The sequence below is a fragment of the Ranitomeya variabilis genome, chromosome 4 (genome assembly GCF_051348905.1).
Source record: "Ranitomeya variabilis isolate aRanVar5 chromosome 4, aRanVar5.hap1, whole genome shotgun sequence".
In the NCBI taxonomy this organism is placed as follows: Eukaryota; Metazoa; Chordata; class Amphibia; order Anura; family Dendrobatidae; genus Ranitomeya; species Ranitomeya variabilis.
This window is the reverse complement of record NC_135235.1, coordinates 519,948,172-519,966,214: the sequence shown is the minus strand read 5'-3', so window position 1 is coordinate 519,966,214 and position 18,043 is coordinate 519,948,172. Positions and strand designations below refer to the sequence as shown.

At 51.1% G+C, this 18,043-nt stretch overlaps 2 protein-coding genes across 3 annotated transcripts in view; one reads left to right on the top strand and one right to left on the bottom strand.

Moving 5' to 3' along the window:
* Positions 1-18,043, bottom strand: part of RIMS4 (regulating synaptic membrane exocytosis 4) — a 1,070,250-nt gene that overhangs the window by 731,856 nt on the left and 320,351 nt on the right. The gene's annotated exons all lie outside the window — the stretch shown is intronic.
* Positions 1-18,043, top strand: part of YWHAB (tyrosine 3-monooxygenase/tryptophan 5-monooxygenase activation protein beta) — a 55,698-nt gene that overhangs the window by 22,808 nt on the left and 14,847 nt on the right. The gene's annotated exons all lie outside the window — the stretch shown is intronic.

Here is an 18,043-nt window from a genome sequence, read left to right as displayed (position 1 = left end):
TCTGTGCAGCTAGCACATCTGGGCCCCAACTGGCGGTGTGTTAGAGCCCAGGGGCAGCAGGAGGAGGAGCAGGAGGAGGAGGAGCAGGGGGAGGGGAGTGTAGGCCGAAGCCTGCACTGGCGGCAGCTTTGGGTGTGTTGTGTCTGCGTGGCTTTTGCAGGACACGTTGCCGGCTACACAGCAGGGGAACAGCTGGCGGTGCTGGACCCCACTGACACATTGGCGAGGTGTTTGGCTCTGTGCAGCCAGCACTTCCGGACAGCAACTAGCGTTGTTGGAGCCCGGGCTCTGCAGGTGGAGCAGAGTGTAGGCCGAAGCCTACTTGAACCGATTTCAAAGGTCACCTTTAACCCCCCCTCAGGGGTTAGAAAGTAGAAGAGCCACAGCTTATGCAGCAGTAGTGCTGCACAAGTCAAAGGTTGCTCTTTTAATTTTTCTCCTTGCACACGCTGAATGAAACACGTATAACATTTAGCCCTTTATACAGTCAAACTGTGTAATGGAGGCGAGAGTTCCCTTTGTAATGAGACGCAGCACAGGTGTCAAGAATCCCACCTTGGTGCTGGGTGCAGCCTCCCGAGCGTTGTTATTTGCTGTACAGGAGTCTGCGCTGTCGTGTTATCCCCTGGCCTAGCGCCGTTAGCGCTGCCCATCTTCTGGCATCATGTAATGTCGGCCGGTGCGGTTCGCGATGACCATGAATCCCAGCCCCGCAGTGTCTTAACATTGTTAAAACACTGCGGGGCTGGGATTCAGGGCCTGGCGCAGCACATATGTTCGCCTCTCACACTCGGGTCCTTACACCCGCTTCAGACTGTGCGGCGTCATCTGATCCCTTATCGCATGCCACGGCCATGAAGCCGCACAGTCCGAAGAAGGCGGAAGGAGAGGAGGGACAGGCGAACTGATGCACTGATCCTGCCCATCAATCACACCCTCGCAGTCCCAATAAATAAGACACCGAGGGGCGTTGTGTGGGTCAGGGCGGCCGCAGAAGCGCAGCCAGCCAAACAATGATGCCAGAAGACGGGCAGCGTTACCAAGGAGCTTGTTGCGTGTGTCAATACAAAGTCAAATCACACCTGAGGGACGTTTTAATGGTCACAGAGGACACATTTTAGACGTGTTCACTTCAACATGGGCAAGGAGAATAAGTTTCTGAGCCACCTTGAACACATGCAGCATTACTGCTGTTCAAGGTAGCTGTAAAACATAGAAACACCTGGGGGAGGGGGGACAGGTTCCCTTCAATTTCAGTTCTTGTGTCTGCGTGGCGGTCGCAGGACACGTTGCCGGCTACACAGCAGGGGAACAGCTGGCGGTGCTGGACCCCACTGACACATTGGCTGGTGTTTTTCTCTGTGCAGCTAGCACATCTGGGCAAAAACTGGCGGTGTTAGAGCCCAGGGTCAGCAGGAGGAGCAGGGGGAGCGGAGTGTAGGCCGAAGCCTGCACTCGAGCAAGTTGAAAGGAAACCTTTAACCCCCCCCCCCCAGGCGTTTGTAGCTGAAAGAGCCATTGTGTACAGCACTAATGCTGGAAAAGGTAAACTTAGCTCTTTTAATTATGGTCCTTGTACATGCGGAACCTAACATTTATGAAATGTGTCCCCACACAGCGTTAAACCGTCCGGTAGGTGGAACTTTCCTTTGTCGTGTGACGCAGCACAGCCATCATTTTTACCCCCTTGTCGCCGTTCGCCCCCTCCTCAGCGTTGTTTGAATCTGTCCCGGAGCCTGCGCTGTTAGGTTAGCCCATGGCTATGCACACATGTTGCGCTGCCCGTCTTCTGACCTCATTTGGTGTCAGGCTGGCTGCGCCTGTGCGGGTGCGTTGGCCGAGATCCCGCCTCGCAGTGTCGTCTCATGTAATCCCACCGCGGGCCTGTGATCCGTGCCCGTGCGCAGTGCATATCCTCTCCTCTCACTCCCCTCCCTACGGCTTTTTCAGACTGTGCGGTGTCACGGCCGTGGCATGCTATTAGGGACCAGCTGACATCGCACAGTCTGAAGAAGCCGTAGGGAGGGGAGTGAGAGGAGAGGATATGCACTGCGCACGGGCACGGATCACAGGCCCGCGGTGGGATTACATTAGACGACACTGCGAGGCGGGATCTCGGCCAGCGCACCCGCACAGGCGCAGCCAGCCTGACACCAAATGAGGTCAGAAGACGGGCAGCGCAACATGTGTGCATGGCCAAGGGCTAACCTAACAGCGCAGGCTCCGGGACAGATTCAAACAACGCTGAGGAGGGGGCGCACGGCGCCAAGGGGGTAAAAATGATGGCTGTGCTGCGTCACACGACAAAGGAAAGTTCCACCTACCGGACGGTTTAACGCTGTGTGGGGACACATTTCATAAGTGTTTGGTTCAGCATGTGCAAGGAGCATCACGAAAAGAGGCACTTTTTCCCTTTGCATCATCATTACTGCTGCACAAGGTGGCTCCTTCAGTAACAAACGCCTGGGGGGGGGGGGGGGTCAGGTTCCCTTACATTTAACTTGTTGTGTCTGCGTGGCGGTCGCAGTACACGTTGCCGTATACACAGCAGGGGAACAGCTGGCGGTGCTGAACCCCACTAACACATTGGCGAGGTGTTTGGCTCTGTGCGTACAGCACTTCTGGACGGCAACTAGCGGTGTTGGAGCCCAGGGACAGGTGGAGGAGGAGGAGGTTGGAGGAGGTAGGAGGAGGTAGGAGGGATTGCCACACACACAGCAGGGGAACAGCTGACGTTACTGAACCCCAATAACAGAGGAGGGACTGTTGACTGTGCGTACAGCACTTCTGGACGGCAACTGGCGGTGTTGGAGCCCAGGGACAGGTGGAGGAGGAGGAGGTTGGAGGAGGTAGGAGGGATTGCCACACACACAGCAGGGGAACAGCTGACGTTACTGAACCCCAATAACAGAGGAGGGACTGTTGACTGTGCGTACAGCACTTCTGGACGGCAACTGGCGGTGTTGGAGCCCAGGGACAGGTGGAGGAGGAGGAGGTTGGAGGAGGTTGGAGGAGGTAGGAGGGATTGCCACACACACAGCAGGGGAACAGCTGACGTTACTGAACCCCAATAACAGAGGAGGGACTGTTGACTGTGCGTACAGCACTTCTGGACGGCAACTGGCGGTGTTGGAGCCCAGGGACGGGTGGAGGAGGAGGAGGAGGAGGTTGGAGGAGGTAGGAGGGATTGCCACACACACAGCAGGGGAACAGCTGACGTTACTGAACCCCAATAACAGAGGAGGGACTGTTGACTGTGCGTACAGCACTTCTGGACGGCAACTGGCGGTGTTGGAGCCCAGGGACGGGTGGAGGAGGAGGAGGTTGGAGGAGGTAGGAGGGATTGCCACACACACAGCAGGGGAACAGCTGACGTTACTGAACCCCAATAACAGAGGAGGGACTGTTGACTGTGCGTACAGCACTTCTGGACGGCAACTGGCGGTGTTGGAGCCCAGGGACGGGTGGAGGAGGAGGAGGTTGGAGGAGGTAGGAGGGATTGCCACACACACAGCAGGGGAACAGCTGACGTTACTGAACCCCAATAACAGAGGAGGGACTGTTGACTGTGCGTACAGCACTTCTGGACGGCAACTGGCGGTGTTGGAGCCCAGGGACAGGTGGAGGAGGAGGAGGTTGGAGGAGGTTGGAGGAGGTAGGAGGGATTGCCACACACACAGCAGGGGAACAGCTGACGTTACTGAACCCCAATAACAGAGGAGGGACTGTTGACTGTGCGTACAGCACTTCTGGACGGCAACTGGCGGTGTTGAAGCCCAGGGACGGGTGGAGGAGGAGGAGGTTGGAGGAGGTAGGAGGGATTGCCACACACACAGCAGGGGAACAGCTGACGTTACTGAACCCCAATAACAGAGGAGGGACTGTTGACTGTGCGTACAGCACTTCTGGACGGCAACTGGCGGTGTTGGAGCCCAGGGACGGTTGGAGGAGGAGGAGGTTGGAGGAGGTAGGAGGGATTGCCACACACACAGCAGGGGAACAGCTGACGTTACTGAACCCCAATAACAGAGGAGGGACTGTTGACTGTGCGTACAGCACTTCTGGACGGCAACTGGCGGTGTTGGAGCCCAGGGACGGGTGGAGGAGGAGGAGGTTGGAGGAGGTAGGAGGGATTGCCACACACACAGCAGGGGAACAGCTGACGTTACTGAACCCCAATAACAGAGGAGGGACTGTTGACTGTGCGTACAGCACTTCTGGACGGCAACTGGCGGTGTTGGAGCCCAGGGACAGGTGGAAAAGCAGAGGAACACAATGTAGGCCGAAGCCTGAGAAAGTCGAAAGGGAACCTTTAACCCCCCCCCAAGGCGTTTGTAGCTGAAAGAGCCAGCTTGTGCAGCACAAAAGATGCAAAAGGAAAAGGTGGCTCTTTTCATCATGCTCCTTGCAAACACAGAACTAAACACTTATAAAATGTGTCCCCTGCAACCGTAAAACCGTCCCGGAGGTGGGACTTTCCTTCGTAATGTGACGCAGCCCAGCCGTCATTCCTACCCCCCCGGCGCCGCGCACCGGCTCCTCAGCGTTGTTTTATTCCGTCAAGGAGCCTGCGCTGTTATGTTATCCCGTGGCCAGGCACACTTAGCGCTGCCCGTCTTCTGGCATCATTTGGTGTCTGGATGGCTGCGCCTGTGCGGCCGCGCTGGCAGAGAGCCCGCCTCGCAGTGTCTTCTGATTTAATCCCACTGGGGGCCTGGGATCCATGGACATGCGCAGTGCATATCTGAACCTCCACCTCTCACTCATCTCCCTATGGCTTCTTCAGACTGTGCGGTGTCACGGCCGTGGCATGCTGTTAGGGACCAGCTGACACCGAACAGTCTGAAGAAGCCATAGGGAAATGAGTGAGAGGTGGAGGTTCAGATATGCACTGCGCATGTCCATGGATCCCAGGCCCCCAGTGGGATTAAATCAGAAGACACTGCGAGGCGGGCTCTCTGCCAGCGCGGCCGCACAGGCGCAGCCATCCAGACACCAAATGATGCCAGAAGACGGGCAGCGCTAAGTGTGCCTGGCCACGGGATAACATAACAGCGCAGGCTCCAGGACGGAATAAAACAACGCTGAGGAGCCGGTGCGCGGCGCCGGGGGGGTAGGAATGACGGCTGGGCTGCGTCACATTACGAAGTAAAGTCCCACCTCCGGGACGGTTTTACGGTATCAGTGGACACATTTTATAAGTGTTAAGTTCTGCGTGTGCAAGGAGCTAAACAAAAATAGCTACCTTTTCCTTGGGCAGCATTACTGCTGCACAAGGTGGCTCTTTCAGTAACAAACGCCTTGGGGGGGGGGGGACAGATTCCCTTACATTTCAGTTGTTGTGTCAGCGTGGCGGTCGCATGACACATTGCCGGCTACACAGCTGGGGATCAGCTGACATTACTGAAACCCAATAACACTGGGTCGTATGTTTTGACTGTGCAGACGGCACTTCTGAGCCTCAACTGGCGGTGTTGGAGCCCAGGAATTTAAGTTCAGGTGGTAGAAAGATGAACACAACAGGAGACCTGGATAACGTATACAGTGACCTAATTATTCAATCAGGAGGAGGAGTGGCAAATTCCGGCGAGATCCAGGCCTTGTTCATTTTCAGGAAAGTAAGCCGGTCAACGTTATCGGAGGATAGTCGCATGCGACGGTCAGTTAGTACACCACCTGCAGCACTAAAGACACGTTCCGATAATACACTGGCCGCAGGGCAAGACAGCACCTCCAATGCATACTGGCTTAGCTCTGGCCATGTATCCAGCTTTGAGACCCAAAACTTGAAAGGGGAAGAGCCGTCTGGGAGTACAGCAAGAGGGCAAGACATGTAGTCTGTCACCATCTGACGGAACCGTTGCCTCCTGCTGACTGGAGCCGTCTGTGATGGTGTAGACTTTTGTGGCGGGCACAGAAAACTGTGCCACAGTTCGGCCATACTGGTCTTGCCTTGGGCAGAGGCACTGCTTCTGCTCCCTCTTTGTGCAGAGCCTCCACCACGGCCTGGACGCACTGAGCTGCTTTGGAATGCACTAGCAGCACTTCTCTCAGTTGGAATGGAGAAGATGATGGAATTGACCAGTGTGTCTTGGTACTCCCGCATTTTTCGCTCCCGGTTCAACGGTGTGATGAGGCTTTCTACGTTGTCCCGGTAGCGAGGATCGAGGAGGGTGAACACCCAATAATCAGACATGTTGAGAATGTGGGCGATGCGGCGGTCGTTTCTCAGGCACTGCAGCATGTAATCCACCATGTGCTGCAGACTGCCAACTGCCCAAGAAACGCTGTCCCCTGCTGGAGGCGTGATCTCTGCCCGCTCGTCATCACCCCACCCTCGCTGTACACACTGAGTACTGGACAATTGTGTAACTCCCTCCTCTGGACGGATGTCTTCCTCCTCCATTGACTCCTCCTCATCCTCCTCACAAACGGTCCCCTGCCTACGCGTTTGTGAGGAACCACGTGGCGCTGACTGTCCAGAAGATGATGGAAATGGTGAATCCTCATCCTCCACCTCTTCCACAACATCATCCCTTAGCGCTTGCAGTGATTTTTCAAGCAGGCAGATAAGGGGGACAGTCATGCTGACTAGTGCATCATCTGCACTCGCCATCCGCGTGGAATAATCAAAGGGACGCAAAACCTGGCAGACGTCATTCATAGTGGCCCACTCTGTGGTTGTGAAGTCTGTACGGCGCTGACTGCGACTTTTTTGCGCCTGAAGCAGCTGGTACTCCATTACAGCTTGCTGCTGCTCACACAACCGCTCCAACATATGTAACGTGGAATTCCACCTGGTAGGTAGGTCACATATGATGCGATGTTCCGGCAGGCGGTGTCGGCGCTGCAGAGCCGCAATGCGCGCTTTTGCCGTGCTGGAACGCCGCAAGTGAGCACACTCTAGGCGGACCTTGTGCAGCAGTGCATCAAGATCCGGATAGTCCCTCAAAAAGCTCTGCACGACCAAATTGAGCACATGTGCCAGACATGGGATGTGAGTGAGGTTGCCGAGGCCCAGAGCTGCCACCAGATTTCGGCCATTATCACACACTACCATGCCTGGCTGGAGATTCGCTGGCACAAACCACACATCGCTCTCCTGCTTGATGGCATTCCAGAGCTCCTGCGCTGTGTGGCTACGATTCCCCAAGAAAATTAATTTCAAGACGGCCTGTTGACGTTTGGCCACGGCTGTGCTCATGTCGGTCGTAACAGGTACACGTTCATCACGGGTCCATGTGGAGGTGGACTGTGACGGCTCCTGCAGCGATGATTCTGAGGAACTGGTGTAGGAGGAGGAGTCAATGCGTACAGAATGGATTCCTGCAATCCTTGGAGTGGGCAGGACACGTCCTGCGCCACTCGCACGGTCTGTACCCGGCTCAACGACATTAACCCAATGGGCAGTGAGGGAAAGGTATCGCCCCTGTCCATGTTGACTGGTCCACGCATCGGTGGTGAGGTGGACCTTGCTACTGACGGCGTTCAGTAGCGCGTGTTTTATGTGTCCCTCCACATGCTTCTGCAGGGCAGGGACGGCTTGCCTGCTGAAGTAAAAGCGGCTGGGCACTTTGTACTGTGGGACTGCCAATGACATGAAGTCACGGAAGCTGTCAGTCTCCACCAGCCTGAATGACAGCATTTCCAGTGACAGAAGTTTGGCAATGCCTGCAGTCAGAGCCTGTGCTCGTGGGTGGTTTGACGAGAAAGGCCGCCTTTTCTCCCATGCCTGTACTACCGATGGCTGTAGACTGGGCTGGGAGTGTGTGGATGACTGGGAAAGTGGCGCTGCGGGTGGAATTACAGCGGGTCTCTGGACAACAGGGGCAGAGGTTCTTCCACGGCGATCCTGGGAGGACGCCGAACCAGCTGCGTGTGAGGTAGAGGAAGAGGCAACACGAGCTGAAGAGGTGGTAGCTGCCGCTGTTGGTTGGCCTACCTCTTCAGTGTGTTTTTCTAACTCCGCCGGGTGCCTGTTGCGCACATGTTTCCACATGTTGGAGGTATTGAGGTTGCTGACATTTCGACCTCTTTTGACTTTTTGATGACACACGTTGCATCTGACATAGCAAATGTCATCTGCAACTGTGTCAAAAAAGGACCAGGCACTGCAAGTCTTGGGAGCGCCCTTTTTGGCTTTTGGAAGAGACATGCTCCTAACGGGTGCCAAAGCGGAGGCTGCAGGATCCGCAGTCTTCCCCCTCCCTCTCCCTCTTTGGGCCGTACGGGGAATCTCTTCCTCAGAGCTGCTCCCACCACCTTCCTGTCCCTCACGCCAAGATGGGTCGAGGACCTCATCATCTACACTACCCTCTGCCCCCAACTGCTCCTCCTGGGTAGTCTCAGCAGCAGAGCACGCACCAGTAAGTGGCACCTGAGTGTCATCATCAGCTGATGCGGCCTGCGATGTGGTGACCGGAGCCACTGGCCCACCCGCCTCTTCAGAGGAAGACAGAAAAAGCTGTTGGGCATCACTGCACCCTGCCTCTTCTTCCATTTCTCCAATGCTGCTTGGCTGGCCCCCTGTTTCCAAGCCAAGAGATTCAGAGAACAGAAGTAGAGACGGCTCCTGTCCTGGGCTCTCTGTCTGCCTGGGCAATTTGGCAGGTGGTGAAGAGACAGATGGCTGCTCTCCAGTGCTCTGTGTCTGAGAGGATGTGGCACTAATGGAAGTTGATGCATTAGCTGCCATCCATCCGACAACAGCTTCAATTTGTTCTTCACGCAGCAGCGGTGTACGGCGCTCGGACACAAAGCTTCGCATGAACGACTGTTGCCTGGTGAAAGTGGGTGCTGATGAGTCACCGGTGCCCGCAGCAGGCACAGAATCCCCACGTCCCCTCCCTGCTCCGCGACGGCTCCCACGCCCCCGTGCCTTACTCACTGCCTTCTTCATCTTGGTTGACTGATAAAGATAAGCAGAAAAGTACTAACGGATTTGTGTGCTTATTCCTGAGCAACTCCTCCTAACAGGTATAAGAAGCACTAATTATCTAAAGTGTGGACTAGACACAAATATGAGCTAATGTGGCCTACAGAAATGTAAAGTGGAGTAACTGGTGTGTTTGGTGAACTTTATTATTTATTTATTTTTTGGGGGCTGAACTGACAACAGATAGAGCTGCAGTCACACGGAGTCCGTGCAGACAGACGTAAACGGCGCTACAAGGCCCAAAAACCCTCCTCTACTTTATCCTATGTAGTGTTTTTCCACAAATTAGCTGGAGACGGGTGGAAAGACACTAATAGGATTTTTTTGAATAAATTAGCAGCAGACTACACTATTTTGAAAAAAAAGAAAATTGATTTGGCGGTATGACGCAGTGAAAAACCCTGAGCTGGAGACAACCAGGCTATAGCTGCTCACAGATTACAGGGCGAGCTGCAGTCACACGGAGACCGTGCAGACAGCCGTAAACGGCGCTGCAAGGCCCAAAAACCCTCCTCTACTTTATCCTATGTAGTGTTTTTCCACAAATTAGCTGGAGACGGGTGGAAAGACACTAATAGGATTTTTTTAAATTAATTAGCAGCAGACTACACTACTTTGAAAAAAAAGAAAATTGATTTGGCGGTATGACGCAGTGAAAAACCCTGAGCTGGAGACAACCAGGCTATAGCTGCTCACAGATTACAGGGCGAGCTGCAGTCACACGGAGACCGTGCAGACAGCCGTAAACGGCGCTGCAAGGCCCAAAAACCCTCCTCTACTTTATCCTATGTAGTGTTTTTCCACAAATTAGCTGGAGACGGGTGGAAAGACACTAATAGGATTTTTTTAAATTAATTAGCAGCAGACTACACTACTTTGAAAAAAAAGAAAATTGATTTGGCGGTATGACGCAGTGAAAAACCCTGAGCTGGAGACAACCAGGCTACGGCTGCTCACAGATTACAGGGCGAGCTGCAGTCACACGGAGACCGTGCAGACAGCCGTAAACGGCGCTGCAAGGCCCAAAAACCCTCCTCTACTTTATCCTATGTAGTGTTTTTCCACAAATTAGCTGGAGACGGGTGGAAAGACACTAATAGGATTTTTTTAAATTAATTAGCAGCAGACTACACTACTTTGAAAAAAAAGAAAATTGATTTGGCGGTATGACGCAGTGAAAAACCCTGAGCTGGAGACAACCAGGCTACAGCTGCTCACAGATTACAGGGCGAGCTGCAGTCACACGGAGACCGTGCAGACAGCCGTAAACGGCGCTGCAAGGCCCAAAAACCCTCCTCTACTTTATCCTATGTAGTGTTTTTCCACAAATTAGCTGGAGACGGGTGGAAAGACACTAATAGGATTTTTTTGAATAAATTAGCAGCAGACTACACTACTTGGGAAAAAAAAAAAAAAAAGGAACAGTATGAGGCAATGAACCACCCTCCCTGAACTGAATACAACCAGCTATGGATGGCCTATGTGGCTGCACTCAGACTGGAGACTGGGCTGCACTCACACACACACACACACAGACCCTGCAGATCGCTGTGAAAACAGCGCTACAAGGCAAAAGCAAGGTGAATAGTAGGTGAACACAGCGGTTGCTAAATTAGCCTTTGGAAAGCACAAAGAAGCAAATCGCTATCTCTAAACTGTCCCTCAGTCAGCAAACAGCGTCCTGTCACTAACTGAATTCACAGCAGAGTGATCGCAAAATGGCGCCAGCGACTTTTAAACTGCATCATGACATCATTACACCAGCTAATCACAGCCTTGCCAGTAGTTTCATGCCCTCCATGCTAAACAGGATGTGCCCACACTTGGAATCAATCTCATTGGCTGAATTTCTGCTTTTTGAATCTTAGAACTTCCGATTCCGGTATCCGATACGCGGCAAGTATCGGAATCCCGGTATCGGAATTCCGATACCGCAAGTATCGGCCGATACCCGATACTTGCGGTATCGGAATGCTCAACACTAGATGAGACCTATCTGGAGGCTGTGTACTGCGGTTTCTTCTCCCGCTCCGCTATGGTTAGGCTGAGTGTACTGCGGTTTCTTCTCCCCCTCCACTATTGTTAGGCTGAGTGTACTGAGGTTTCTTCTCCCCCCCCACTATGGTCAGGCTGAGTGTACTGCGGTTTCGTCTCCCCCTCCACTATGGTTAGACTGAGTGTACTGAGGTTTCTTCTCCCCCTCCACTATGGTCAGGCTGAGTGTACTGAGGTTTCTTCTCCCCCCCCCCACTATGGTTAGGCTGAGTGTACTGAGGTTTCTTCTCCCCCCCCACTATGGTTAGGCTGAGTGTACTGAGGTTTCTTCTCCCCCTCCACTATGGTTAGACTGAGTGTACTGAGGTTTCTTCTCCCCCTCCACTATGGTCAGGCTGAGTGTACTGAGGTTTCTTCTCCCCCCCCACTATGGTTAGGCTGAGTGTACTGAGGTTTCTTCTCCCCCCCCACTATGGTTAGGCTGAGTGTACTGAGGTTTCTTCTCCCCCTCCACTATGGTTAGACTGAGTGTACTGAGGTTTCTTCTCCCCCTCCACTATGGTCAGGCTGAGTGTACTGAGGTTTCTTCTCCCCCCCCACTATGGTTAGGCTGAGTGTACTGAGGTTTCTTCTCCCCCTCCACTATGGTTAGACTGAGTGTACTGAGGTTTCTTCTCCCCCTCCACTATGGTCAGGCTGAGTGTACTGCGGTTTCGTCTCCCCCTCCACTATGGTTAGGCTGAGTGTACTGCGATTTCTTCTCCCGCTCCGCTATGGTTAGGCTGAGTGTACTGCGGTTTCTTCTCCCGCTCCGCTATGGTTAGGCTGAGTGTACTGAGGTTTCTTCTCCCGCTCCACCATGGTTAGGCTGATTTGTACTGAGGTTTCTTCTCCCCCCTCCACCATGGTTAGGCTGAGTGTACTGAGGTTTCTTCTCCCCCCTCCACTATGGTTGGGCTGAGTGTACTGAGGTTTCTTCTCCCGCTCCACCATGGTCAGGCTGAGTGTATTGCGGTTTCTTCTCCTGCTCCACTATGGTCAGGCTGAGTGTACTGCGGTTTCTTCTCCCCCTCCACTATGGTCAGGCTGAGTGTACTGCGGTTTCGTCTCCCCCTCCACTATGGTTAGGCTGAGTGTACTGCGGTTTCTTCTCCCGCTCCGCTATGGTTAGGCTGAGTGTACTGCGGTTTCTTCTCCCGCTCCGCTATGGTTAGGCTGAGTGTACTGCGGTTTCTTCTCCCGCTCCACCATGGTTAGGCTGATTTGTACTGAGGTTTCTTCTCCCCCCTCCACCATGGTTAGGCTGAGTGTACTGAGGTTTCTTCTCCCCCTCCACCATGGTTAGGCTGATTGTACTGAGGTTTCTTCTCCCCCCTCCACTATGGTTGGGCTGAGTGTACTGAGGTTTCTTCTCCCGCTCCACCATGGTCAGGCTGAGTGTATTGCGGTTTCTTCTCCCCCTCCACTATGGTCAGGCTGAGTGTACTGCGGTTTCTTCTCCCGCTCCACTTCGAAACTCCTAGGTTTTTTTGTGTATTTTTTAACCCCTTCATGACCCAGCCTATTTTGGCCTTAATGACCTTGCCGTTTTTTGCAATTCTGACCAGTGTCCCTTTATGAGGTAATAACTCAGGAACGCTTCAACGGATCCTAGCGATTCTGAGATTGTTTTTTCGTGACATATTGGGCTTCATGTTAGTGGTAAATTTAGGTCGATAATTTTTGAGTTTATTTGTGAAAAAAATGGAAATTTGGCAAAAAAATTGAAAATTTCGCAATTTTCACATTTTGAATTTTTATTCTGTTAAACCAGAGAGTTATGTGACACAAAATAGTTAATAAATAACATTACCCACATGTCTACTTTACATCAGCACAATTTTGGAAACATTTTTTTTTTTTGCTAGGAAGTTATAAGGGTTAAAATTTGACCAGTGATTTCTCATTTTTACAACAAAATTTACAAAACCATTTTTTTTAGGGACCACCTCACATTTGAAGTCATTTTGAGGGTTCTATATGGCTGAAAATACCCAAAAGTGACACCATTCTAAAAACTGCACCCCTCAAGGTGCTCAAAACCACATTCAAGAAGTTTATTAACCCTTCAGGTGTTTCACAGCAGCAGAAGCAACATGGAAGTAAAAAATGAACATTTAACTTTTTAGTCACAAAAATGATCTTTTAGCAACAATTTTTTTATTTTCCCAAGGGTAAAAGGAGAAACTGGACCAGGGACGTTGTTGTCCAATTTGTCCTGAGTACGCTGATACCTCATATGTGGGGGTAAACCACTGTTTGGGCGCACGGCAGGGCTCGGAAGGGAAGGAGCGCCATTTGACTTTTTGAATGAAAAATTGGCTCCAATCTTTAGCGGACACCATGTCGCGTTTGGAGAGCCCCCGTGTGCCTAAACATTGGAGCTCCCCCACAAGTGACCACATTTTGGAAACTAGACCCCCCAAGGAACTTATCTAGAAGCATAGTGAGCACTTTAAACCCCCAGGTGCTTCACAAATTGATCCGTAAAAATGAAAAAGTACTTTTTTTTCACAAAAAAATTATTTTAGCCTCAATTTTTTCATTTTCACATGGGCAACAGGATAAAATGGATCCTAAATTTTGTTGGGCAATTTCTCCTGAGTACACCAATACCTCACATGTGGGGGTAAACCACTGTTTGGGCACATGGTAAGGCTCGGAAGGGAAGGAGCGCCATTTGACTTTTTGAATGGAAAATTATCTCCATCGTTAGCGGACACCATGTCGCGTTTGGAAAGCCCCTGTGTGCCTAAACATTGGAGCTCCTCCACAAGTGACCCCATTTTGGAAACTAGACCCCCCAAGGAACTCATCCAGAGGCATAGTGAGCACTTTAAACCCCCAGGTGCTTCACAAATTGATCCGCAAAAATGAAAAAGTACTTTTTTTTCACACAAAATTTCTTTTAGCCTCAATTCTTTCATTTTCACATGGGCAACAGGATAAAATGGATCCTAAAATTTGTTGGGCAATTTCTCCTGAGTATGCCGATACCTCATATGTGGGGGTAAACCACTGTTTGGGTGCACGGCAAGGCTCGGAAGGGGAGGCGTGCCATTTGACTTTTTGAATGGAAAATTAGCTCCAATCGTTAGCGGACACCATGTCGCGTTTGGAGAGCCCCTGTGTGCCTAAACATTGGAGCTCCCCTACAAGTGACCCCATTTTGGAAACTAGACCCCCCAAGAAACTTATCTAGATGCATAGTGAGCACTTATAACCCCCAGGTGCTTCACAGAAGTTTATAACGCAGAGCCGTGAAAATAAAAAAATAATTTTTCTTTCCTCAAAAATGATTTTTAGCCCAGAATTTTTTATTTTCCCAAGGGTAATAGGAGAAATTGGACCCCAAATGTTGTTGTCCAGTTTGTTCTGAGTACGATGATACCCCATATGTGGGGGTAAACCACTGTTTGGGCGCACGGCAGGGCTCGGAAGGGAAGGCACGCCATTTGGCTTTTTGAATGGAAAATTAGCTCCAATCATTAGCGGACACCATGTCGCGTTTGGAGAGCCCCTGTGTGCCTAAACATTGGAGCTCCCGCACAAGTGACCCCATTTTGGAAACTAGACCTCCCAAGGAACTAATCTAGATGTGTGGTGAGCACTTTGAACCCCCAAGTGCTTCACAGAAGTTTATAACGCAGAGCCATGAAAATAAAAAATAATTTTTCTTTTCTCAAAAATGATTTTTTAGCCCACAATTTTTTATTTTCCCAAGGGTAACAGGAGAAATTGGACCCCAAAAGTTGTTGTCCAGTTTCTCCTGAGTACGCTGATACCCCATATGTGGGGGTAAACCACTGTTTTGGCACACGTCGGGGTTCGGAAGGGAAGTAGTGACGTTTTGAAATGCAGACTTTGATGGAATGCTCTGCGGGCGTCAGGTTGCGTTTGCAGAGCCCCTGATATGCCTAAACAGTAGAAACCCCCCACAAGTGACCCCATTTTGGAAACTAGACCCCCCAAGGAACTTATCTAGATGTGTGGTGAGCACGTTCAACCCCCAAGTGCTTCACAGAAGTTTACAACGCAGAGCCGTGAAAATAAAAAATCATTTTTCTTTCCTCAAAAAAGATGTTTTAGTAAGCAATTTTTTATTTTCACAAGGGTAACAGGAGAATTTGGACCCCAATGTTTGTTGCCCAGTTTGTTGTGAGTACGCTGATACCCCATATGTGGGGGTAAACCACTGTTTGGGCACACGTCAGGGCTCGGAAGGGAAGTAGTGACATTTGAAATGCAGACTTTGATGGAATGGTCTGCGGGCGTCACATTGCATTTGCAGAGCCCCTGATGTGCCTAAACAGTAGAAACACCCCACAAGTGACCCCATTTTGGAAACTAGACCCCCGAAGGAACTTATCTAGATGTGTGGTGAGCACTTTCAACCCCCAAGTGCTTCACAGAAGTTTATAACGCAGAGCCGTGAAAATAAAAAATAATTGTTCTTTCCTCAAAAATTATGTTTTAGCAAGTAATTTTTTATTTTTGCAAGGGTAACAGGAGAAATTAGACCCCAACAGTTGTTGCCCAGTTTGTCCTGAGTACGCTGGTACCCCAAATGTGGGGGTAAACCACTGTTTGGGCGCACGTCGGGGCTTGGAAGGGCGGGAGCACCATTTGACTTTTTGAACGCAAGATTGGCTGGAATCAATGGTGGCGCCATGTTGCGTTTGGAGACCCCTGATGTGCCTAAACAGTGGAAACCCCTCAATTCTAACTTCAACACTAGCCCCAACACACCCCTAATCCTAATCCCAACTGTAGCCATAACCCTAATCACAACCTTAACCCCAACACACCCCTAACCACAACCCTAACCGCAACACACCCGTAACCCTAATTCCAACCCTAATCCTAACCCTAATCCCAACCGTAACCCTAATCCCAACCCTAACCACAACTGTAACCCCAACACACCCCTAACCCTATCCGTAACCCTAACCACAAGCCTAATCTTAACCCTATTTCAAACCCTAGCCCTAATTCCAACCCTAACTCTAATTCCAACCCTAACCCTAAGGCTATGTGCCCACGTTGCGGATTCGTGTGAGATTTTTCCGCATGATTTTTGAAAAATCTGCAGGTAAAAGGCACTGCGTTTTACCTGCGGATTTACAGCAGATTTCCAGTGTTTTTTTGTGCAGATTTCACCTGCGGATTCCTATTGAGGAACAGGTGTAAAACGCTGCGGAATCCGCACAAAGAATTGACATGCTGCGGAAAATACAACGCAGCGTTTCTGCACGGAATTTTCTGCACCATGGGCACAGCGGATTTGGTTTTCCTTAGGTGTACATGGTACTGTAAACCTGATGGAAAACTGCTTCGAATTCGCAGCGGCCAATCCGCTGCGGATCCGCTGCCAATCCGCTGCGGATCCGCTGCCGATCCGCGGCCGATCCGCGGCCGATCCGCGGCCGATCCGCGGCCGATCCGCTGCCGATCCGCGGCCGATCTGCTCTGTGTGCACATGCCATAACCCTACCCCTAACCCTACCCGTAACCCTAACCCTACCCCTAACCCTACCCCTAGTTCTAACCCTAGTTCTAACCCTAACCCTAGTGGAAAAAGAAAAAAATATATTTTCTTTATTTTATTATTGTCCCTACCTATGGGGGTGATAAAGGGGGGGGGTTTATTTATTATTTTTTTATTTTGATCGCTGTGATAGAACCTACCACAGCGATCAAAATGTACCTCTATGAATCTGCCGGCCGGCGGGCGCACTGAGCATGCGCCCGCCATTTTGGAAGATGGCGGCGCCCATGATGGAGGCGGACGGGGACCGGGAGCCTCGGTAAGTATAAGGGGGGGGGAGATCGGGGCACGGGGGGGTGACATAGGAGCAGGGGGGGAGCGGGCAGGAGGACGGGAGAGCGGACAGCAGGACGGGGGAGCCGGCAGGCGGACGGAGGGGACCGGTCCTTATAACGGTGCACTGGGGGGGGCGATCGGTGGGGTGGGAGGGGGTCACCTTAGTGTTTCCAGCCATGGCCGATGATATTGCAGCATCGGCCATGGCTGGATTGTAATATTTCACAATTTTTTTAGGTGAAATATTACAAATCGCTCTGATTGGCAGTTTCACTTTCAACAGCCAATCAGAGCGATCGTAGCCACGGGGGGGTGAAGCCACCCCCCCTGGGCTGAAGTACCACTCCCCCTCTCCCTGCAGATCGGGTGAAATAGGAGTTAACCCCTTCACCCGATCTGCAGGGACGCGATCTTTCCATGACGCCACATAGGCGTCATGGGTCGGATTGGCACGGGTTTTCATGACGCCTACGTGGCGTCATGGGTCGGGAAGGGGTTAACTTCCACCATTTTTTTTTTTTTTTTTAAATTGCACCATTGGAGTGGTGCTTTACATGTAATTCCCCTGTCTCATACTCACATTCATCGTCATACCCACTGGTTTCGGGAGAAAAGTAACCTGTCGGCAGCTTCACTGTTTCATGGAGTGTGCCGGAGGTCAGATTTCAATACATCGCTAAGAGATTCTCATACTGGCTCTTGCTTGCATTGAGCGATTGTGACATAACTTGTAACTTCTGAATAGTGGCCAGAAGGTGAGTGTAAGAACAGGGAGAGAGGGCTTGCATTTAAAGTGCCACTCCAGCGCTGGAAAAAAACGACAGCAATTCTGCTTTGTGAACATAGCCTTATGGTACTATGTATCATCCATTATGGAAATAAACATGGGCCTCTTCTTTTTTTTTTTTTTCTTTTTTTTTTTTCTCTCTCTCTATGGAAATGCCAAATTACTGTCTCCTTTATTGGTTTGCAGATTAGATGTTTGTAACATGTCCCGCATGAGTATAAAATGCATCTGGTTATGGGCCAGAGTATGGAGACTAGTACTCATTGTGGCTCTGTGTGATGTCCGGTACCGCAATATACCTTCATACTTGTGTAGACACAAGGTATATAATGTAATCCAGTGCACCATGACTGCTTTATTGTAGCCTCTATACAATGCTGCAACAAAATGTCATCCACTGCCTTATCTAAAACAAAGTAACATCAGCATTGTGTGCATGCAGCCTGTTTTTAATTACCGCAGC